Source organism: Microcaecilia unicolor, chromosome 2 (assembly GCF_901765095.1).
Source record: "Microcaecilia unicolor chromosome 2, aMicUni1.1, whole genome shotgun sequence".
Taxonomy (NCBI): Eukaryota; Metazoa; Chordata; class Amphibia; order Gymnophiona; family Siphonopidae; genus Microcaecilia; species Microcaecilia unicolor.
The window spans coordinates 203,580,497-203,605,354 of record NC_044032.1 but is presented as its reverse complement, the minus strand read 5'-3'; the positions used below and the strand labels follow the sequence as shown (position 1 = coordinate 203,605,354).

General features: G+C 45.2%; 1 long non-coding RNA gene across 1 annotated transcript; it reads left to right on the top strand.

The window, feature by feature from the left end:
• Positions 1–840: 840 nt before the first annotated feature.
• On the top strand, positions 841–24,134 carry LOC115462340. The gene is made up of 3 exons (XR_003940824.1): positions 841–956; positions 15,377–15,389; positions 24,125–24,134. It is a non-coding gene; the product is annotated as an uncharacterized LOC115462340 (long non-coding RNA).
• Positions 24,135–24,858: the final 724 nt, after the last annotated feature.

Here is a 24,858-nt window from a genome sequence, read left to right as displayed (position 1 = left end):
GAACCCGAAGGCTCGGTACCCCCCGAACCCAAGCCATTCGCAACCAACCCACTCCTGCGAATAAGAAGGAATTGCGGGCACTCCTCGGAGCCGCTGGATACTGCCGGATCTGGGTCATCAACTTCGCTGTCCTGACCCAAGACTTGTACGCCAAACTGAAAGGACCTGAACTCGAGGGCCAAAATCTCCAGTGGGAGAAACACGAACTGAAAGCCCTTCAGGACCTCAAGGAGGCCCTTGTGGCCCCACCAGCGCTCGGACTGCCAGACGTGACTAAGCCGTTCCACTTGTTCATCGACGAAAAGAAGGGATTGGCACTTGGAGTCCTCACCCAACTGGTCGGCACCTGGCAACGCCCTGTAGCATATCTCTCCAAGGGAATGGACAACGTAGCACGAGGATGGCCGGGGTGCCTTCGAAGTATTGCAGCGGACTGTCTGCTGATACACGAGGCCAATAAGCTCACCTTCGGCCAAACACTCTTTGTAACTACGCCCCACACCATCCGCGGCCTACTCGAGAGCCACGGACCCAGATGGATGACCAACTCCCGATTGGTCAAATACCAAGCCCTCCTGTGCGAAAATCCGGAGGTACGGATCCTGGACACAACTAACCTTAATCCCGCTACTCTCCTTCCGGCCCCTGAACCACCACTCCACGACTGTGAAGAGGTAATGGCCACTGTGCACTCGAGCAGACCTGACCTCAAGGACCAACCCTGGCAAGGGGGCATCACCCTGTTCACCGATGGGAGCAGCCAAGTAATAGAGGGAATTCGAAGAGCTGGCTATGCTGTTGTGTCTGAGGACCATGTGATCGAGGCTATGGCTCTGCCGCCCGGGACGTCAGCCCAGAAGGCGGAACTGATTGCCCTCACCAGAGCCCTCCTGTGGGCTGAAGGAAAGGTTGTTAACATCTACACTGATTCTAAATACGCCTTCCTCACCCTCCAGGTGCACGGGGCCTTGTACAAAGAGAGAGGATATCTAACCGCTGAAGGGAAGGGACTCGCAAACGCCACTGAGATCTGCCAACTACTCGAGTCAGTGTGGAAGCCAAAGAAAGTAGCTGTGATGCATTGTAGGGCCCACACCGGCCGGACGGACCCTATTGCCCGGGGAAACCAACGGGCGGATGATGCCGCAAAAAGGGCAAGTCAACTCCCTTACCTCTCTCATTCCTCTGACCCCGTACTCGTCGTTCACCTCCCCACGGAGACCCCCATCTATGCCCCACAAGAGACTGAGTGGGCCCGGCAAGAGGGCCTGGAGTCACGCAATGGCTGGTGGGTACTACAGGATGGGCGCATATGGATACCCGAAGCCTTGGCCTGGACGGTGGCCAAGGAGGCTCACGACCGCACCCACCTGGGCAGGGACGCCCTGGGGCGCCTACTCGAGAAGACCTACTACATCAACAAACTGTCCCTGTGGACCAAAAATGCTTCCAGCCAATGCGCAACTTGTGCTCGGAACAACCCAAGAACGGGGCCCGGTCCTACGCCAGGACATGTTCTCCGAGGCACTAGCCCGTTCCACGTCTGCCAGATTGACTTCACACATATGCCCCCAGCCCGGGGCTATAAAGCCATCCTTGTCGCCGTGTGTATCTACACCGGATGGATTGAAGCCCAGCCCACCAGAACGGAAATGGCTAAAGAAGTCACCTCCTTATTGATCCATCACATCCTGCCGAGATACGGCCTCCCCAAGCAGATAAACTCCGACAACGGCCCTGCATTTGCCAGCGAAGTTACACAACAGCTCAGTACAAGACTGAGCCTCGATTGGAAGTTGCATTGTGCTTGGAGACCCCAGAGCAGTGGAATAGTGGAGAGAGCTAACCGATCCCTGAAGAACCAGCTAGCCAAGCTATGCCAAGAGGCCAAAGCCAAATGGCCCGACCTGCTCCCACTGGCCTTGCTGCATCTTAGGTGTACCCCCAAGGCTACAGGCCTTACTCCTTACGAGATGATGTACGCCAGGCCACCACCACTACCCTCCTTTCCCGACTCCTTGCAGATACAGGGCGAGAGCTCCTTAGTGAAACAGATGAAGGCCCTGCGCGAGGTAGTGCAGGACATCCAACAGTACACTGAGAGTGTAGGTCCCCTGGTCCTTACTAGTCCTACACACCAGTTTAGGGTGGGGGATGAAGTCTGGGTAAAGGAGTGGGATGAATCTGACTGTCTAAAGCCCAAGTGGAAAGGGCCCTCCCTTGTTCTCCTAACTACCCCAACCGCTGTTAAAATTGCAGGAAGTCCCGTGTGGATACATTGGACCAGGCTGAAACCCGCTGCGCCTACCGGCGGCACACCCAAAGTTTGGACTGCCCGTCAACATCCTGACGCTCCACTACGGCTGACCCTGACGAGGAAGTAAACCGGGTCCATGCCTGCCCAGCAACAGGAGCTCAGCTTTTGGACCCACTGCGTCTTTGGCTCTGTGTTTATTGCAGCCTTCATCCTGAGCCTCATTATCTTCTTACTGCAAAGGCTCGGATACCTCCCACCGTATATATGATGCTGAACCTACTCCTCCTCCTTTGCTCAGTCCCGAGCCATCACACCACCCTGAGCCAGAACTGTACTGAGTGCTTGCGCTCAGTACGTCACCGCATAGAGGGGGGATATCACCTGGTCACCACCCTCATTCATCAATCACAGCCTCCGGAAGGCGGTTGCCGGTCCCTTCCGGTTTGTGCCATTACGACCCCGACTGGACCCCAACAGTTTCACAGGTGCCTCCAGAACAACCTCACTATCTGCCACAGCCCAGTCAAGCCAAGATACTACAACGTCACCCTCAGCGTGGGGCTCCCTCAGTATGTCGGATCTATGGGAGTCCAGGGAGGTGGCGTCCTGTATTACGTAAATTCCACCCGCATTATTGCAGGTGGTACCCAAACTGTGGCTACCCTTACCTTTGACGTTTGTGTTGCTATAGACAGACACCCCTGGTCCCACAAGTGCGGAAGTCTAGCTTGGCGCAAGGCCTACGAGAATGATCACAAGTATGTTTGCCCCCTTACCTTAGACGGAAGATATGGATCCCCTTGGTCTTGGCTACCTTGCGCAGCGGACACCCGAACCTCGGGATGGGAACGAGTGTGTGCCTATACAGGAGGCGGATACCCCGGATGTCCCGGTCTAGGTGAAATTCGCAGGGGCTCTGGCAACACCGTGCTCCTTGAATGGCTGCTAAGGGGACCTGGGACCCCCTGGAGACAAACTTGGGGTTTTGGCATCGATGGGGCCAGAACGGACCCTATAACCTTCATCACTATCAGCCAGAGCCTTGAGGAGAAGGCACCCACACACTATCAGACCACGGTTGTCGGGTACCAGGACGTATTCGACGAAATTGCTCGCGCTGAGGAGGCAGCGACTAAGTTCCCCATTTCTCCCGAAGCTCGGAACATGTTCCTCAACCTGGCCGAAAACATTGCCCTCTCCCTAGGAATTGCCAACTGTTTCGTCTGTGGAGGCACCGATATGGGTGAACAATGGCCATGGGAAGCGAAGGAGATTCACCAGCACATGTGGGACGCCCTCAACGCCACCAACATTACCTTTTCCCAACGTCCGAGGCCCTATGAGTGGGCCCTGAGGACCAACATCATAGGTACCCTCTGCGCTAGCCGGGCTCCCTCGAAACGATATTCCGTCCCTGTTGGAGACTCCGCTTGCACGGGAGTCCTTCAGTTTAATGGAAGCCGAACCACCTGGTGGCAAACGGACAATCTGCCTGCCCCGGTGCCCATTTGGACTGAACCTACTCTGAATACAACATGGACATACGGGGGAAACGCCTCCCTTAAATGGATAGCCCCGGAGGGCTACTACTACATTTGCGGCTGCAGGGCCTATGAACAGCTCCCGGCCCGCTGGTACGGCACCTGTCTCTTGGGCACCGTCCGACCTAGTTTCTTTCTCCTGCCCCTGCGCGTAGGCGAGACGTTAGGTATACCTCTCTATATGGAACAAGGGCCTGGAACCCTGGGCAAGCGTAAACGGTCCCCTCGAGACAGCAAGCCGAAGGTCCAGATAGGAGACTGGAAGGACAACGAGTGGCCACCAGAACATATCATTCATTACTATGGGCCGGCCACATGGGCTGAAGATGGCACGTATGGGTACCGTACCCCTATCTATATGCTGAATCGCATTATCCGTCTGCAAGCAGTGCTCGAAATACTCACTAACGACTCGGCCCTTGCACTTAATGTCCTGGCGCGACAAAACACCAAACTGATTACCGCAGTATACCAGAACCGCCTGGCTCTTGACTACCTCTTAGCCCAGGAGGGCGGGGTGTGCGGCAAATTTAATCTCAGCAACTGTTGCCTGCAGATTGATGACCAGAGTCACGTCATCAGGGAGATCACTGACCGGATGGTAAAGTTGGCCCACGTCCCTGTCCAAACCTGGAACAGCGCCTGGGATTGGACATCCTCCTTAACCGACTGGCTACCAACCTCTGGGAGTCTCAAGAGTATCCTTGTCATGTGTGGCCTGTTCTTGTTGTCCTGCTTACTAATACCCTTGTCTTTCCCCCTTGTCTTCAGGTGTCTCCGCTCCACCATGGAAAGCATCGCCGACCGCCAGGCAGCCGCCCAACTTATGGCCCTCCAGATGTATTCCCCCATACCGCAATCCGATGTGGATGAAGCAGAACTCTGTTCTCCCGAGGCGATCAACGGGCCGACGCCTTTGTGACAGCACAAGTCCGGCTACAAAGGGGGGGGGGGGGACTCCACTAGGGACCCTCCGTCTCAACCCCGGCGAAGTAACCAGCGGCTGCGCAAAGGCCTAGGGCTCTCTTATTGCCTCTCCTTGCTAACTGTTCTTGTTTCTCTCTTCCTTTCCAGGGCTTCTGGAGATGATACTCTCCACCAGATTGGATGTTCAAGTATCAAAAGGGGGGAATTGTAGGAGTGGACCACTGAACACTGGATACTACTAGACCAACAAGACCACCTCAAGCTCTGTGCATACTACTGATGGACTTTTACTACCTCTGTTTCTACTACCTCTGTTTCTGCCCTTATGGGGCATACTCCATACTTGAATGTATTGGGCATTTAAGTTCTCTTGTATTGTGCCTTAATCAGCTCCTGCTGCCTTAATGCCTATCTGAGGGAGACAGAATGCAGATGCTTTAGATCAACAGCTTGTAATTTGAGTCAGCAAGGCTTGCACACAGAAACCAGCCTGCCCATAGATGCTATGTGAATAGATGGCCTTGGAGGGTGTTGCCAACCCCCACCCTGCATCTCTGTGCCTAACGAACCTTATCTCCTCAGCCAGAAAGGAGCATTGTATTATGTGTGTGTGTAGAGCAGAACGCTAAGTTTCGTTTCCCTAGCCAGTATCATTTCAGTATTATGACGTGTGTATGTAGAGCAGGATGCTGAGTTTCGTTTCCCTAGCCAGTATCATTTCAGTATTATGACGTGTGTATGTACTGTGAACTACAAATGTGTAATGTGAGAACTACAAATGTGTACTGCGCATGTCAACTGTGATGTATAGGGGGCCTAATGCGCAGGCCCAGCAGGGAAGTATAAATGTAAGTGTCGGATGATTTCTGACACACAGTATCCTGAGAGAGAACTCAGTGCTGTTCATTGCTAGCAATAAAAAGCTGCATTGCTTTGGAACCAATTTGCCTTTTGTCTTCTGATTCGCTTAGCTGTTTCAGGGGCACTGGTGGTGGCAGCAGCAACATGGTGGGGGGCAGCAGCATGGCAGGGGGCCCAGAGTAGTCTTAGTACCCGGGTGCCCAGGGTACTCTTAGTCCACCCCTGATGTGCTGCTTTGTACCTATCAGACATGTGAATGTCCTGAACTGTACCTGCTGGTTTGTGTTCAGCCCCTGATGCAGTCCTTGAGAGGGCGAAACATGGCCATGTTGGGCATTTAGAGTATGTCGTTATGCTTTTACCCTCCCCCCCTATTTACTAAGCTGCGCGGCTGTGTCGGCATTATTTCACAGCAGCCGCTAGTGCGGCTTATTGAACAGGGGGGTTAATTTGTCTACGGTGAATATATTTTGCTTAACTTCACTACGTTGGTCTGTTCTTCTTTGCTGTTTTGGATCTCGCTGATCGTTCATCTGTTTGCTTTTTGGGACCTTTTCTAACCCTGTATTATCCACTCAGTGTGCAGTAATGTGAATGCGCTAGGTGGATAATGCTTCCCTGTCCATGACATGCCCCCTCCTGAAACAAATTGCAAAACCACCCCCAAAAACACGCGATTAGCATGTACTGATAGGCAAATTGCCACAAATGTGTGTTAACACAAGCCTTTTTCCTGCGTTAATCATGTATTTGCGCTTAACATGTTTTAGTAAAAGGGCACCTTAGACTGTAAGCTGCTTGGGGACAATTAAATATCTTCTGTATATTGAATGTAGGTTACCTTAAACTACTACTAGAAAGTCACAAAGTACAAACAAACAAAAAAAGAAATTAGACTTTTACATTGGGGTTTACTAAGCCACTAGAGCGGCTTAGTAAACTGACCCCTTAATCCTTGCTTACTATTAGTACAGAAATACAACTATTTTATGGCATGTTTGCAAGAATATTAAAAAATGCAAAATTTACATTTTATATTCTCTGTCAGTTAAGGCGGCTACCAGTATGGTAATGAGGGGCATAATTGAACGGGGTGCCCAAGTTTACTGAGGGCGTCCTCGCAGGACAACCCCGCGAAGGGGCGTGGAAATGTGTATTATCGAAAGAAAATGGGCGGGCATCTTTCGTTTTGATAATACAGACGGGGAAGCCCAAATATGAACATTTAGTTTGACCTTAGAGATGGTCATCCCCGATTTTCGGCGATAGTGGAAACCGAGGACACCCATCTCAGAAACGACCAAATCCAAGCCCTTTGGCCATGGGAGGAGCCAGCATTCATAGTGCACTGGTCCCCCTGACATGCCAGGACACCAACCGGGCACCCTAAGGGGCACTGCAGTGGACTTCAGAAAAAGCTCCCAGGTGCATAGCTCCCTTACCTTGTGTGCTGAGCCCCCCCAAAAAAACCCAAAACCCACTCCCCACAACTGCATACCACTACCATAGCCCTAAGGGATGAAGGGGGGCACCTAGATGTGGGTACAGTGGGTTTGTGTTGGGTTTTTGAGGGCTCACATTTACCACCACAAGTTTAACAGGTAGGGGGAGATGGGCCTGGGTCCGCCTGCCTGAAGTGCACTGCAGTACCCACTAAAACTGCTCTAGGGACCTGCATACTGCTGTCATGGAGCTGGGTATGATATTTGAGGCTGGCATAGAGGCTGGCAAAAAATATTTTAAGTTTTTTTTAGGGTGGGAGGGGGTTAGTGACCACTGGAGGAGTAAGGGGAGGTCATCCCCGATTTCCTACGGTGGTCATCTGGTCAGTTTGGGTACCTTTTTGAGGCTTGGTCATGAAAAAAAATGGACCAAGTAAAGTCGGCTAAGTGCTCGTCAGGGACGCCCTTCTTTTTTCCATTATTGGCCGAGGACGCCCATGTGTTAAGCACGCCCCAGTCCCGCCTTTACTACGCTTCCGACACGTCCCTGGGAACTTTGGTCATCCCCACGACGGAAAGCATTTGATAGCGCCCAAAATCGGTTTTCGATTATGCCAATTTGGGTGACCCTGGGAGGACGCCCATCTCCCAATTTGTGTCGACAGATGGGCGCCTTTCTCGTTCGAAAATGAGCCCACAAATCTCCCTTGTGCATTTCCATTGGCTTACTTATATATATATATATATATATATATATATATATATATATATATATATATATATAGCACATCCTCCTTTCTGTGGTCTTGAAAGCAGAGAACAACAAAAAAGGGATGCTACTGCTTTGTGGGGGAGAGGAAAAATAAGCTCTGTTAAATACAAGCTCTTATTAATAATATTTGAAGGCCTAGCTTTGAAAGTTCTAGAATTTTGTAGAATTTCATCAGTATGTGAGACTTTATAAGGATTCATTCTGCACAGAACACTACACTGTTGTTGTTTTTTTATTTCTGCACCTCTATGAATGAATTTTTTCCTTTAGGTCATTTGAGAATTAACCTACAGCATTTCCCCATAGGAGGTACATTGATTTTTGTATGCTGTCACCAGTAGTTAGATTTATTTCAGGGAATGATGCATTGAAGGCGTCTAATAAATAGTAAGTTGTGTCATTGAATATCATTAGCAGGTTGGTCATGACTAATCTCCCTAAAGCCCCTGTTAAGCCTCTGAATCATGTGAACTGAACTGCATTGCTAGGCTAGAGTTATTTTTAGAGCATGAATTTGCACGCCCTGAGCATTCAGGATTCATTTTTTGCAGGAATTTTATTTAGTATTTCTCATGCTGCTCTGACAGCACCAACTTACTAATTATGAATATTTTTCTCATTTTTTATTAGGGTTCTAGTAAACTACCTCCAATTTCCAAAACAGATATGAAAGGGTCCTTTGCCATTACTTATATAGGATAGCAATTGTCCAACGGTATCGCACAACTCAAATCTGCTAATTAGGCTAGACCCTATCTTAAGGGTCTGCGTGAAAGTTTGTGATCTGATAGAGTTTAATATATTTACTACTACCTCATTACTTTGATTCAAATGTGGGTGTAACCACTCAAATTCTCCTTGTCACATTTCACATTTCAATTTTATTTAATATATACTGCAGATAAAATATCTAATTAATTTACAGTAAATTAAATAATTAAAATATATGGGGTAGGAAAGGAGATTCCACACAAGGAGTCCAAGTTACAATCCAGCTCCTATAAAGGGAAGACTAGGAGGTAGGAGGCAATTACTTTTAAGATACAATTGGAAGGGAGGAAGTGAAGAGAAGACAACTGTGATGTGAAAACTGTACATGGGTAGCGATGGTGTGAGTACTAAGAACAAATCAGATTCATCTAAGTAGTGGGGATGGGAACCATTTGGCAAAGTAATACATTTTGAGAAACATAGAGGGGCATTTTCGATATGATGTCTAAGCCCGACTTTGGACGTTTTGCACAAAACGTCCAAAAATACGAATAGGAAAGAAGGTCATTTTTGAAAAAAGGAAAACATCTATCTTTTTTTTTTGAAAATAGCATTTCAAACAAGGTTTTGTGCTTTGTATGTTTTTAGAAACCATTTTTGAAAGAAAAAAAACGTTCAAGTGAAAAATGTATAAAATCAAGCCATTGGGATATAGGAGGGGCTAGCATTTTTAGTAGAGTGCTCCTCCAGACATCCCAGGAGAGCAGTGGGGTACCCCAGGGGGCACTGCAGTAGACTTCAAAGAAAATCTCCCATTTGCTCCTGTTATGATTGTGGTCAGAACCCCTCTCAAACTTACCTTTTTCCTGGGGGTCAGCTTCTTAGCTGGCTTCTGTTTCTTTTGTCTGTCCTTTCTGAGCTAGCTCTCTCTCTCTATGCTGGCAGCTTCCAGCAGCATGACTCTAATTGTTTCACTTTACTACAGCTGTGTGTGTGGACTGAATTAGCTCTACCTCTCTTTGGGTGTACTGGCTTCAAGTGCTTCACGGTGCTGCATTGGTATGGGTTGGGCCTCTCTGGGTTTCAGTGTGCTGTCTGCCTGGGTCTAGGGAGTGTGACATCATCAGGGAGGGCCTTGATAAGGAAGTGGTGATCTTCCCTTCAGGGCCTTTGCAATGTTTGCTTTAGGTAGGGTGGTGCAGTGTGCACGTCTGACTTTGTGTCTAGTTTCCCCGCTTGCTTTTGCTAAAGGTCCAGGTTAGTGTTAGTGCAGTGTGCACTGGTGACTGTGTGTTTAGCTTTCCTCCTTTTCCCTTGTGATTCCCCTGCTTTTCCCTCTTGGTGCTTTGGTAGCATTGCTGTGTGTAGGGCTTTGGAAGCTCTGTTGCTGATAGAAGTGCTTCAGGGTTTGGTGTTGTTAGGAACACTGCAGATTTGACTGTTAGAAGTACTTCTGGTGTTTGTGCTGTTGGGAGCATTGCAGTCTTTGCTGTTTGTGTTTGGTGCTTTGGAAGCACTTTTGGCTTACGTGTTTAGCTTCCCTGTTTTTTCCCTAGTGGCTCCCCTGTCTTCCCTTTTAGTGCTAGGAGCTCTTTTGGTTGTTTGGTGCATGGGAGCACCCTAGTTAGTTTAGAGTTGTAGAGCTTTTGTAGCTTGGTGTTCAGAGCACCTGTGTTAGGTCTGCTGAAGTTTGGTGCTTAGGAAGCACCTTTATTAGCTTATGTGTTTAGCTTCCCTGTTCTTCCTTGTGGCTCCCCTGCTTTTCCTTTTGGTGCAGTGAGTAGCACTCCTGTTAGGTCATTGCCTTGGGGCACTCCTGTTAGTATAGGGCTTAGGAAGTCCTTTTGTTAGTTTACTGTGAGGAACACTTCTGTTGGTTTAGGGCTTGGGAGCACTTAGGTCAGTTTAAGATTTAGGAGTACTTCTGTTTCCAGTCCTGGTCCCTATGTCATCCGGTGTCATCCTGTAAGTCCTGCCGGCCACTCGAACCCAGGGGCTCAACCCTTGGGGAGCAGTGGCTAAGTGCAGGTGAAGCTGTACGGACCAGTCCAGGGTGTTCCAGTCCGGGGGATTCCAGTCCAGTGTTCCAGTCCTGTGTCCTCCAGTCCGGGGGATTCCAGCCCGGCCCCGCGGGCTCTGAACCTGACAGCTCCCTTATCTTGTCTGCTGAGCCTCCCCAAATCCAACCAAAATCCACTACTCTCAACTGTACACCACTACAATAGCCCTGATTCTCTCCAGTGATCATCTGGTCATTGAGGGCACCTTTTTGTGCATTATTTATTAAAAAACAGGTCTAACTCAAAATGTCTTTAGTCCTGGGTGGTTTTATTTTTTTCCATTATGCCTGAAAAAAGTCCAAGTTTTAGGTGCTCCCAAATCCCACCCTTAACATGCCCCCTGACATCTGCTACCCCTCATCTCCCCCTTCCGCACATCCCCTTACCCTCTGTTGTTTTCAGCTTTCTCCCCTGTCCACACACACACACATCCCCTTACCCTCTGTTGTCTCTAGCTCTTTTTTAATCTGCTACCCCTCATCTCCCCTTCCACATATCCCCTTACCTTCTGTTGTCCACAGATCCCACCCCCCATACACATATATCCCTACTCCTTGTCTCCTCCAGCTTATTGCCCTTTCCATATGTGCTCTATTTATCCAGTTCTCCCTCTCCCATTTTTTTCTTAGCCCTTTGCTGTCCCAGAACCTTTTTTTTTCCTTATCTTTCAGCCGGCACAATCTCTTTCCGTCTGTCCCAGCTGGCACAATCATTGTTGGATGGGCTCTTCCTGATTCAAATGCTGCTGCTGCCACGGCCTTTCTGCATGGCACTGCTGTTCTAGCATGCGATCAACATGGCCCTTGAATCCTGCTCTGTTCTCTACATTTGCGAGAACAACACAGGACTTCTGGCACTGCTGGTCGCAAGCTGGAATACCAAGAGGGAGGGGGGTCCACACCTTCCACAGAGAAGAAGAAAACACAGCAGCAAGGGGTGGAAGCAAAACCAAGTCCAAATGACCAGCCCAAACAAGAAGTAAAAGCGTTGAAAAATTTATTGGAGTACCCTACACGGTCCGTGTTTCGGCAACAAGCCTTCCTCAGGGGTCTAAAAACATAAAAACCAAATATTAAAAGGATATAAAAATATAAATAATAAAACCATAATAAGAAACATGAATGATGAAAATGATAATGATAAGAAACACACACAGTCTATAAATAAAAAGCAATAGAATAAATATAGAAATACAAACACCATCACATAAAATGTCAAAACTTAAATTATAATAAGACTATATCAAAAGGAGAACAAATCAAAGTTACAATTCAAGACTGTATAGTGAATTCAGATAAATCAAGGAATAAATCTTGTGACTAAAAATGAGAGTACAGGCACCATCACAAATGAATGTTGATGTAAAACTAAAAACCATAAATAGAGTTACAGATATCATCATTCTTAAGAATCAATAGGAAAGAGAGAGAGAGAGAGAGAGAGAGAGAGAGAGAGAGAGAGAGAGAGAGAGAGAGAGAGAGATAATGTAAATATGTTAAGTGTGGAGGAAACAAGGACTAGGTACGACCAAGTCCAAACATACCAAATGCTTGGGAGTACAAAAATGCAGCATGGGGTGTCAAGAGCCCATTCAAAACAAGCAAAAATATACTGAAATAAGAACACAAAAAAACAGAGGCAGATTAAATGACAGTAAAACTATATCATCCATATACATAGCAATGCAGAATTTCCTTAGGAGTAAATTAGATTAAAGTTTTGATTACACCTCAGTAACGCCAACACACAATCCCTTCACTGCCAAACATTATGCACAAACCTATGCAAAAAGTCACTCCGAACCGTACTGTACCACAACAGCACTAAATCCCTGGACTCAAAGAGCAACAGCCTTATCAATGGCCCTAAAACAGAACAAATGGGACTGCTACAGATTTCTACAAAGAAACTACATGCTAGTAGAATACTGCACCTTGGTCATATATGCAAAACACAGATAGACACTCAACAGGTATGAAGCAAGGGACCACAGATGAGTAAGATATGAAGGCGAAAAAACAACTGGAAACCTCAAGAAGTCGTAGAGTCTGACTTCAGTACAGCAACACTGGAGAAATAGAAACTGAAATGCATTTCTGCTTGTACTAAGCAATATGTGATCAGAGATACTCATTTCCACTGACATATTCCAATTAATAAATTCAGAATGAAATACTTTTTCCTATCTTTGTTGTCTGAGTAGTTTTTTTTTTTTTTTTAGTAACTGATCTTTATTAGAGTGAATCAATAGAACCAATACAGGGCCAGAATAAAATGTATACAGTTCCAGCAGCACTGCAGCACAAACAAGCCCACCCAACAAATATCCAGGAAACAGCTTGTCACTCCAACATTTATACCCAGAAAAATACCCCTGTCCCTCTCACCCCACCCCACTCCACCCAACCAGTGACCTCAGCGCCTTTCATGGAACCACAAAGTCTAATTACAAGGCTTGTCTGAGCATTTAATATTTCCATTCAGTTTAGTCTTAGTATTTTTTCTGCGTTCCTCTGCTTTTTTTCTAACTCTTGTCTCTTCTCCTGTATACTTTCATTCTTACCCCACATCTGTCTCTGATGTTGACCCTTCCTTTTTAGCTTGTTTATTTCATTCTTTTCTGCTTCTCTATCCATTCAAAATTCACCCTGCTTCTCACCTGCCAGTTCTTTGTCTTCCTCTTTTTACTTTTCACCTACTTTCCATCTTTTTCACTCACTTCATTTCCAGCCTCTCACTCTCACCCTTTCCATAGCCTTCCCATTTCCCCTCTTTCACTACTTTCTCAGCCTCTTACTCCTTTCTGTCTTTCACTCACTTCCCAATACACCTCTATGAGATTTATTCCCATCTCGACAAGGATAACATTGTACTCGCTGTTTCACTCGATCTTTCTGCAGACTTTGATCCAGTCAATCTTTCATTATTACTATCTCACTTGTCATCACTTGGCTTGACTGGCACAAATGAGTCTTTTGAGCACAACTCTTTGAGCACAACCCCTTTGCCTCTTTGAGCACAAATTAGTCCTGAATAAACAGTGGCCTGCTGGTTTACTGGAGGTCTTCCTATTCCAACTATTACTTTACATTTTTGGGGGGACTTCTATCTTACCTGTAGATTCTTTTCATTATTTAGGAATTATTCTTGATTCTCAACTCACTTTCTCTCCTCAGATATGCAAGACTAGTTTCTTCTTTCTTCGGCAAATGTGGTCGATTCAACATTATTTTGACCCTAACACATTTCATTCTCTTATTCTTTCTTTATTAGTCACTAGGCTAGGTTATTGTAATATCATGTACAATACGGTCTTGATTATCCGACCTTCACTGATCCAACCATCCGGTATATCCAACAGACCCCTGGTAACATCACGAGGCTTCTCTTTCTGTTTTCCGAACCCGGGACCCTACTTTTACCACTGTTGTGAGCCGGGATCCTGCTTTTATTGCCTTTGTTTCTCCATTGTTTGAGGGGTTATCATTGTTTGCCATATTATCTAATAACAGGTCGGTCCTGTTTAGGTTGGATAATTGGGTTGTTCTCTTGCTAACTTAGGGGGGTCTTTTACAAAGGCACACTAGTGTTTTTAGCACACACTAAAAATTAGTCTGCACTAAACACTAAGACACCCATAGGAATATAATGGGCATTTTAGCTTTTAGTGCATGCTAGCTCATCTTTGTAAAAGGAGCCCTTAAAAAAACTCCAATCTATACAAAATTACTACTACTACTACTACTTAGCATTTCTATAGTGCTGCCAGGGTTACGCAGCGCTGTACAAGTTTAGACAAGGGGAAGGACAGTCCCTGCTCAAGAGAAGATTACTATCCAGCTTATTTTCGAAAGTGATCACCGGCCATTTTCCGACATAAATCGGGAGATAGCCGGCGATCTCGGAAAAGTGGCCAAATCGGTATAATTGAAAGCCGCTTTTTTGGCAACATTGCCGCTTTCCCATTGCGTCGCTGGCCAAAGTTCAAAGGGGCGTGTCAGTGGCGAAGCGAAGGTGGGACATGGGCAGGCATGGGCGTGGCTACCAGATGGCCGGCTTTCGGCGATAATGGAAAAAATAATGGCGATAAGCAGTATATCGCCGGGTTTACTTGGTCCTTTTATTTTCACGACCAAGCCTCAAAAAGGTGCACCAAATGACCAGATGACCACTGGAGGGAATGGGGGATGACCTCCCCATACTCCCTCAGTGGTCACCAACCCCCTCCCATACTAAAAAAATAAAACTAAGAACCTTTTTTGCCAGCCTGTATGCCAGCCTCAAATGCCGTACCCACCTCCATGACAGCAGAAAGTGTTGTATCCTCCGACAGCCTTTCCCTGGTTGCGATGTGGCTCTCGGGTGAGTGTGACACCTTTTCTGTTAGGTGCCCTGCAGAGTCACATTAGCAATGCCTTGTGGTGGGTGTAGGGTACTGGGCTCTACTCCCATGGTGCTTTTCCCCCCTGCTAACTGGGTCAGAGTGTGCCCTGTTTTGTTTTCGGTAGTCCATGAGGTAGTGGCCATTTTTGTAAGCCAGTTTTAGATCCCTTTCATGTGTTACCCACGTTAGAGAACATTATTACCTTGAATGTGGCTGAAAGAGGTCATTGTACACCATTCTGCCAGCTCTGACCTACTGCTAATCTCAGTACCAGGGAGCACAACCTCTGATCTGCAGTTAACTGTGAGTAAACATGCTTATTCAAATAAAGGACTTTTTCAAAGAGATTAGTCTTCAGGTGTCACCTGGTGTGCCAAGGTTATACAGCAGCAACAAGTCCTAGAGGCCTGCGTGTATGCAGGTCCCTGGAGCACGTTTAGTGGGTACCGCAGTGCACTTAAGGCAGGCGGACCCAGGCCCACCCCTCCTACCTGTAACACTTGTGCTGGTAATGGAAGCCCTCCATAACCCACTCTACCCACATGTAGTTGCCCCCTTCACCCCTAAGAGCTTTGGTAGTGTTGTACATTTGTGGGTAGTGGGTTTTGGGGGGGGGGGGGGACTCAGCACCCAAAGTAAGGGAGATATGCATGTGGGAGGTTTTTTTGAAGTCCACCGCACTGGCCCTTAGGGTGCCCAGCTGGTGTCCTGGCATGTCAAGGGGACCAGTGCGCTACAAATGCTGGCTCCTCCAATGACCAAATGCCTTGGATTTCACCGGGTTGGAGATGGCCAGCATTTTTTCCCATTATCGCTGAAAAACAAACCCGGCAATCTCAAACCCGGCGAACTCCAAGGCATTTGGCCGGGCTAAACCGTATTATCAAAAAAAAAGATGGCCGACCATCTTTTTCAATAATACGGTTCAGGCCAGCTGTAGCGCCGCCACCAACATAGATCGCCGGCGATCTATTTGGCCGGCGACATTCGATTATGCCCCTCCACGCCACACTCAGAAATTTGATCATGTCTCGCTGCTATTTCAAAACTGTCACTGGCTCCTTATTGAGAAGTACATAGTATTCAAACTATTAATTCTCACTTTTAAGGCCCATAGGATTAGTCTTCCTGACTACCTGGCAACTCTTACCATTCCATATTCTCCTCCCCATCTTCTTCGCTCTATGAATGATCATCATCTGGTACTTCCTAACCCCAAATCTGCTCAGCTGGAATCTACCAGATGTCATGCTTTTTTCTTTGCGGCCCTCTTCTTTTGGAATTTCCTCCCTCTGAACATCCGTGCGGAATTTTCTTTTAAGATCTTTGTCTGCAATTAAAACATATCTTTTCCATTAAGCTTTCAATCCTACATAAGATTTCAGAGTACCATGACAGCTGGGTCCATTGCTTTTCCTTGCCTCCCTCATGTCCCCACTGGTCTTTCTGACTCTCTCATTTTTCCTTCTCTTTTTTCTTTTGGCTGAGTTTGATCATTTCATGGATTGTAGCATGATATGATAAATTTTCAGGGTTATTAATTTTGCTGGATACAGAAACATAAAAATGTTTTGTAAAAACTTTGAATGTGACTTGTTCAGAAAGCATATCTGGTCCCATCCTCCTCCTTCAGACCATGAAAGCCTGAAACAAAAAGAACTGTTAAATGGTCAACCAGTGTGTAACAAAAGCAGGCTGGGTGGATACAGGAGTGTTAATCACCACCATTCTCCAAGAACAGGATCTGTATATTGACAGCAATCAAAGAGGCTGGATATATCAAAAGCAAGACCATCTACCTGGAACTCCTAGACAATGACTCTCTTAATCTTGTCAAGTACATTCTGGGGAGTACCACAGTAGCTGCTCAGCCAGGAGTTTCAGATATCCATGAGTTGTGATTGGGTTAATACACCACACATGACCAACTCTTATGACCCAACAAGAATGGTAAAAACTGGGCTCTCACTGAACCCGCTCTCTTTGGACTCTCTCTCTCTCTCTGGACCCTCTCTGGACCTTCGCTGGACTCCACACACCCAAGATAAAATGTCTTCCATGTTCCACTATTAAATCTGCAAATAGAAGACTTCTCTTCCAGCAAGGTTCACCATCAAGCAACAGAGACAAGACCTCTTTTACCACTCCAACCAGCATCAGAAAGTATACATCTGAGCCTCAATCAGAGCGAGTTCATATCAATCCAGCATAATTCATAATTCAGGCTTTTTAACAATATTTGTCTTGTGGCACATTTCCCTTGTATAAGATCCATAAACTGAAGATAAATTACTAATTACCTGTACAATATTGTAAGTAAACTTGCTCTGTACTTGAGATTAAGAATCTAGTCCTTATGTTCTGAGTATATTTCCTTAAACATTATGCAGTGCAGGTTAGTGCAATTCCCCAACACATACATATTAATTCCTCTCGCATCATTTAAAATCTAATTAAAACAACATTTATTACAAGATGAGTGTGATTTTCTTTCCTATTGGTTATTGTAGCTTATTTTATATTACATTTGTACCCTGTGCTTCCCCACTCATGGCAGGCTCAATGTGGCAATGGAGGGTTAAGTGACTTGCCCAGAGTCACAAGGAGCTGCCTGTGCCTGAAGTGGGAATCAAATTCTGTTCCTCAGGACCAAAGTCCACCACCCTAACCACTAGGCCACTCTCTTTCCTCCTGTGGACTTTTGTTTTTAGATTGAAATCTGCTTAGATCTGAGCGTTAGTGTAGGCGGTATAGTAAGTTTCAGTAAACCACAAACCATATTTCCTCTCCTCTACCCTTCTAGGCCAGCATGTCCACTCTCTCTTCTCCTCTTCCAGTCCAGCATCTCCACATTTCTCCTCTCTCTTTCTTTCTAGTCCAGCATCTTTACCTCTCTCTGGCTATGGCAATGTGTGAAAAATGTCTTGTTAAATTTAGCTACAGATGCAGAAGATCCAAGAGCTCATATGAGGACAGGCTAAATAGGTTAGGGCTTTGGAAAAGAGACGACTGAGGGAGGATATGATTGAGGTCTACAAAATCCTGAGTGGTGTGGAGCAGGTGGAGGTGAATCAATTTCTCACTCATTCAAAACATACAAAGACCAGAGAACACTCAATGAAATTACATGGAAATACTTTTAAAAAATATAGGAGGAAATATTTTTTCACTCAAAGAATAGTTAAGCTGTGGAACTCATTGCTGGAGGATGTGGTAATGATGGTTAGCGAATTTGGGTTTAAAAAAGGTTTGGACAACTTCCTGGAGGAAGTCTGTTATTGAGATGGACATAGGGGAAGCCACTGCTTGCCCTGGGATTGATAGCATAGAATGATGCTACTAATTGGGTTTCTGCCAGGTACTTGTGACCTGGATTGGCCACTGCTGGAAGCAGGATACTGGGCTAGATGGACTACTGGTCTGACCCAGTATGACTATTCTTATGTTCTTAAGCTTGCCTCTACCTCTTATTAACCCAGCTACACATTTGCACTCTTTGGAAGCTGTCCCATACTTTTATCTATTTATTAGGATTTATAACATAACATAATATAACATAACATAACATTTTTTGTAGGTACCATAAATTCTGGCTGAGATGGCTGGGGACGGGTTAGATTCTTGCAGGGACGGGTTAGATTTCTGTTCTTGTGCAACTCTCTACCCCAATGTTGAGCTTTATAATATCTTTGGATAATGGCTATCAAAGTGCCTGGGCCTGGAGGCAGTGGGCCTTTCCTACATGTGCAAGTGTGCACACCACACTGGATTATGAAAGAACAGCAATCAAAAAACCCAAGCAGCAATTGCCTGCTACCCTCTGGATTCTATATAGTGCACCTAGAGATCCGTGCCAAAATGCAAGCGTATTCTATAACAATAAGCATAACATAATTAGCTTAAAAGCTAATCAGCTTTGATAACAGTTCTTAACAAGCAATAATGACCACTAATAGGCAATAATTAGAATTTATGTGCACAACTAAGCGCATTCTGTAATGCAGTATGCCTAACTTCTAACGTGCGCAGGCAAAAAGAGGTGTGGTTATGGGCAGGGAAATGGGTGTTTCATGGGCGTTCCAAAATTTACACACATAATTATAGAATATGGCCCAGTGCACCTAAATCTACATGCAAGGATTTATGCCACATTTTCATTGGTGTAAATGGAGGCGCATAGTTTTAGATGCTGAAATATCAACTAAATTTATTCTATATACCGTGCCTAAATATAGATACCACTTATAGAATACACTTAGTCGGCATTGATTTCCATGCTGATTTTTTAGGCACCATACTGTAAACAGGTACCTCTAAGTGCAGCCAAGGATAGAACAATCTCCTCCAGCCACAGGCTCCTGGTACAGTCAAGAAGTAAATGTCCACCAGCAACTTCAATCTTAAGGACTTTATTCCATGCAGGTTTCTAGTAGACCTGATACACAGTTCCAACAGCAGCATTCACCTTCAATCTTAAGCACATATAAGCCACCTGAAAGTGTGTAGCAAATAGTTCCCTTTAAGCAATAGGCTATCAGCACTTATCAGGATTCAATACTGACTCACAGTCAGCTCCAGTCTGGGCTCTTTATCCAGTGCACAATAAACAGTAGTTCAATTCCAAATAGAAGCAGTTCATTCAATTCATCATCACAGTTAAATCACAAAGCAGCAGTTTCTACCTTCTACTCTCTTTACCTTCAGGAGAGTTCAATACTTTAGGGACTTCTCATACCCAAGGGATTTCACCCTGCATCAACTTCACTGGTAAATTCAAAACTTTAGGGACCTCTCTTACCCAAGAACTTTCAGCCTGCAAATACTTTTGGGACTTCCTCACACCCAAGGAATTTCAGCCTGCTTCAGTACTTTAGGGACCTCTCTTACCCAAGGGTTTTCAGCCTGCAACTGCTTCTCTCCTTCTGCTTCTCTCCTACCTGGGACTCCTTCCCACCTGCCTAATCAATCCCTGGCTTCTGCTACCACAACCAATCATTCTCCTTCCATTAGCTTCCCCCACACCCATACCAGCTGAGTTGAGCATTAGACTAATGATGAGCTCCTGCACACAGGGTTTCCTATCTCTCTTTCCCCCTAGTGGCAGCCAATCTACACATCCTTCCAGCTTACACCCTTGTCTTCCCGTATTGCAGCTAGGAGTCCAGTCCGGGTTCTTCATCTCACCCCCTGGCTCCTTGTCTGCAATGCCTTCTGGGACTTGTATTTCAAACTGACACTGCCTTAACCCAACTATCCTGGATGTGACTTTATCACAGTATATAGAATCTCCCCCTATGGGCCTGATTCTATTTATTGCACCTAAAATTAATGCACGTTAGGCAAATATGCCTAAGCAGATTCTAAATACCGGACGTAAATCTACTACTATGACTAATTAAGTAAAAATGTTTATAGTCAGGTATAGGTCTGATCTGAGGGGGAAGTTACTTCCATAATTTATCAGCTTGATATGCAAAAGATGAGTTTGTCAATTGTTTAGACTTCTTACCTCTACTATTAGGAAAACTAAAATCTCTCTATATAAAACGCACCTCCAACGTTCGAATGAAGCCTCTGTTAGCCAAAAGTGAAGGGGGTGAGATCGCATTGTGTCTGCCCCGCCCACGCGTCAAACGTGATGACGTCGAGGGCGGAGCAATGACACTCAACCAATCGCAACGCTCGGCAGCGAAGCGTCAGGGAAGGAGGCGGCGCTCTCAACGTCTAGCCTTCCCTTCGCTGTGTTCCGCCTTCTTCTGACGTCAAGGATGACGTCAAAAGAAGGCGGAACACAGCGAAGGGAAACCTAGACGTCGGGAGCACTGCCTCCTTCCCTGACGCTTCGCTGCCGGAACCGCCACGGAGGTAAATTTAAAAACAAGAAAAAAAAAAAAAAACCATGTTGGGGGGAGCGAAGAGGGTGGCCACAAAAGAAAAACAATGGGACCGGGAGGGCAAGGGGAGAAACGACAGCATGGATGCGAGGGGGGGGGGGGGGGAAGAAGAGGGCGGCCCAGGCTGGGACATGGGAGAGAGAGGAGCATGGATGCAAGGGGGGGTCATGGAAGGGAGACAGGGGACTTGCTGGAAAAGGATGAATGGAGGGGGCAGGGGACAGAGGAGCATGGATGGGCATGGATTGGGAGGGCAGGACTCAGGGAGAGAGGGAAATTGCTGGATAGGGATGAATAGAGGGGACAGATGGGCATGGATGGATATGGATTGCAGGCCAGGCCTCAGGGACACAGGGCAATTGCTGGATAGGGAAAAATGGAGGGGCCAGGTGACAGATGAGCATGGATGGGCATGGATTGGAAGGGCAGGACTCAGGGAGACGGGAATTGCTGAATAGGGATGAATGGAGGGGACAGATGGGCATGGATGGATATGGATTGCAGGGCAGGCCTCAGCCAGAGAGGGGAAATGCTGGATAGGGAAAAATGGAGGGGCCAGGTGACAGATGAGCATGGATGGGCATGGATTGGAAGGGCAGGACTCAGGGAGAGGGGAATTGCTGGATAGGGATGAATGGAGGGCACAGATGGGCATGGATGCATATGGATTGCAGGGCAGGCCTCAGGCAGAGAGGGGAATTGCTGGATACGGATGAATGGAGGGGCAAGGTGAAAGAGGAGCATGGATTGGAAGGGCAGGACTCAGGGAGAGGGGAATTGCTGGATAGGGATGAATGGAGGGGACAGATGGCCATGGATGGATATGGATTGCAGGGCAGGCCTCAGGCAGAGAGGGGAAATGCTGGATAGGGAAAAATGGAGGGGCCAGGTGACAAAGGAGCATGGATGGGCATGGATTGGAAGGGCAGGACTCAGGGAGAGGGGAATTGCTGGATAGGGATGAATGGAGGGGACAGATGGCCATGGATGCATATGGATTTCAGGGCAGGCCTCAGGGAGACAGCGGAATTGCTGGATAGGGATGAATGGAGGGGCCAGGTGACAGAGGAGCATGGATTGGACTCACACTTTCACTTTGACTCTCAAACACTCACTCTCACATACACTCTCCCAAACATACACACTCCGAGGAAAACCTTGCTAGCGCCCGTTTCATTTGTGTCAGAAACGGGCCTTTTTTACTAGTAGTAAATATTACGCAAAGAATATCCAGTATTCTGAGAGAAGCAGAATATCTCATACATATATAAAAGTGGTAAACTAGGTTGAATTCTAAACAAAATACAATAAAATTTAAAAGAACTCTACTTTCAAATGGAAGCCAATGTAAATAGATTAGATATGTTGAAACATGATCATTACTAGATAAGGAAAAACTCAGTCTCACGGCTATATTCTAAATAGTTCTTTTATTTATTTATTAAAAAAAAATTTTATTCCACACTATCCACTGTTCTAGGTGGATTATTAAAGAAACCTATATTAGATCCCCAGTCTCTGGGAAATTATCATCCAGTTTCCAATTTACCATGCATATCTAAAATATTGGAAACAGTCGTGTTTAAACAACTGCAATCCTACGTGGAGACGAAGAATCTATTACACCCCAGACAATCAGGTTTTAGAAAAGGTTTCAGCACAGAAACGGTTTTAACATCATTTTTAAGCAAAATTTATTCCAGATTAGAGCAAGGATATTATTATTGATTTCTCTTTATCTTTTAATGAGCAAATTTCCGATGTGACAAATCTTTTTATCAACTACGTAAATTATACTTGATTAGGAATTCTTTAGATAAATCATCCCTGCGTACTTTAACCTATGCCTATATTCTATCACGTTTAGATTATTGTAACATAGTGTATGCAGGTCTTTCAAAGCTCAATTTAAAACTCCTACAGATGATACAAAATACAGCAGCTCGTATCATCTGTAGAGCGTCAAAATATGACAGGATTACTCCACTATTATATCAATTGCACTGGCTTCCAATGGAAGCAAGGTTAAAATTTAAAATTTTGACATTAACACACAAAGCTTTTTATTCACTCAGTCCATCATATCTGTCTAATCTTATTATCCCTTATACTCCAACTCGGACACTTCGGTCATTGATAGATAATAGACTTGTAATTCCTTCTCCATCCAAAGCTAGATGGGAATCAACATGAACATCAGCATTCTTCTTTCTAGCTCCGTCTCTTTGTAATTGTCTTCCTAAAGAACTTAGGCTTGAGGATTTTTATACTCATTTTCGTAAAGTTTTAAAAACATATCTTTTTCGAGAGTCAGTTGAAACAAACATTTAAAACAGAAATAATGGATAAACTAAAAAAAAAACTTTTTAGTTTTGTGTTCTTACTAATGTTTTTATAATTACAGTCTGTGAAATCTGTGTGTGTGTTGTCTTTTTGTAGTGCTTTCCTATCACAAATGGATTTCAGAGTATGTTTATCTACTGTTTTAATATTATTTTTAATGTTATTTTATATTGTAAACCGTTCTGATTTACCTTTGTAATAAGTGACGGTCTAGTAAATGAATAAACGATAAACGATTAAAAGTTTACATTCATAAAAATCACATTATAAATTGTTCAATACACATAAATTATAAACAAACACAATCCACTATGTAATATATCTTTCACCTAATATTCAGACATCACTACAGAGAGTACTTTCTCATATGAACAAGCTGAAATCACCCATATGCTTCAACAAACAGCAATGTCTTAAGTTCTCTCTTAAACTCTCTCAAAACATTAATTTCTTTAATTCATTTTGGGATTTTATTCCACAGCATTGGACCCGCAACATAGAAGATTCTTCTATGCTCCTCCAATTTAATCATGTGATAAGGTGTTACTTCAAAAAAGCATTGTGCACCAGAACTTAACGGCCATTTAGGCTGATAAAAATATATTTTTGATGACAGTACAAGGGGCACAAGTTTATGCATAGACTTGAACATCAGACATAAAGCTTTAATTCTTCATGCAATTGGCAACCAGCGTAGCTCTTGTAGAACAGGGGTAATAAGTTCAAATCTAGATTTTCCCATCAACACTCTTGTGACTGCATTTTGTAACCCATTACAATAATCGAAATGTGGGGTAACAATTCTCTGAATAACTTTTCTAAATTTCTTCGAGGTAGAATTAGGGCAAGCAATAAAAATCAAATTGCAATAGTCAATTTGGGACAACAAAAGACTTTGTTGGATTAATGAGACAAAACTAACATGGATTTAGTGAAAGGGAATCTTGTCTCACCAATCTATTACATTTCTTTGAAGGGGTGAACAAACGTCGATAAAGGTGAGCTGGTCAGTGTTGTACGTCTGCATTTTCAGAAGGCATTTGACAAAGTACCTCATGAAAGACTCCAGAGGAAATTGGAAAGTCATGGAATAGGAGGCAGTGTTCTATTGTGGATTAAAAACTAGTTAAAAGATAGAAAACAGAGAAGGGTTAAATGGTCAGTATTCTCAATGGAGAAGGGTAGATAGTGGGGTTCCACAGGGGTCTGTACTGGGACTACTGATTTTTAACATATTTATAAATGATCTAGAGATGGGAATAACTAGTGAGGTAATTTACTACCCCCCCCCCCCTCTTTTTACAAAGCTGTTGTAGCAGCTGCTGCGTGGCAATGCCGATGCAGCCCATTCAAATGTTCTAATGTTATACTAAAGGGCACCTACCACTGTTACAGTACTATGTTCAGCCGAACTCCTGACTATGAGCTGTGTAGTGTATCATGTTGATCCAAAAAACAGCATGATATACCGGTAAGTATAGAGAAAAAATATCCGCCAGAAGGCGGAGAACTCTAGACGCCCCACGGACAACAACAAGAAATGAAATAAAAGTGGGAGGGTGACCAAGGATTCCAAAGACTGAAAGGATATATAATAATAAAGACGTTTATTGAGGTATAAAGACTCAACTTTAGATCCAAAATGGAATGCTTTGCAGAAAGCCAA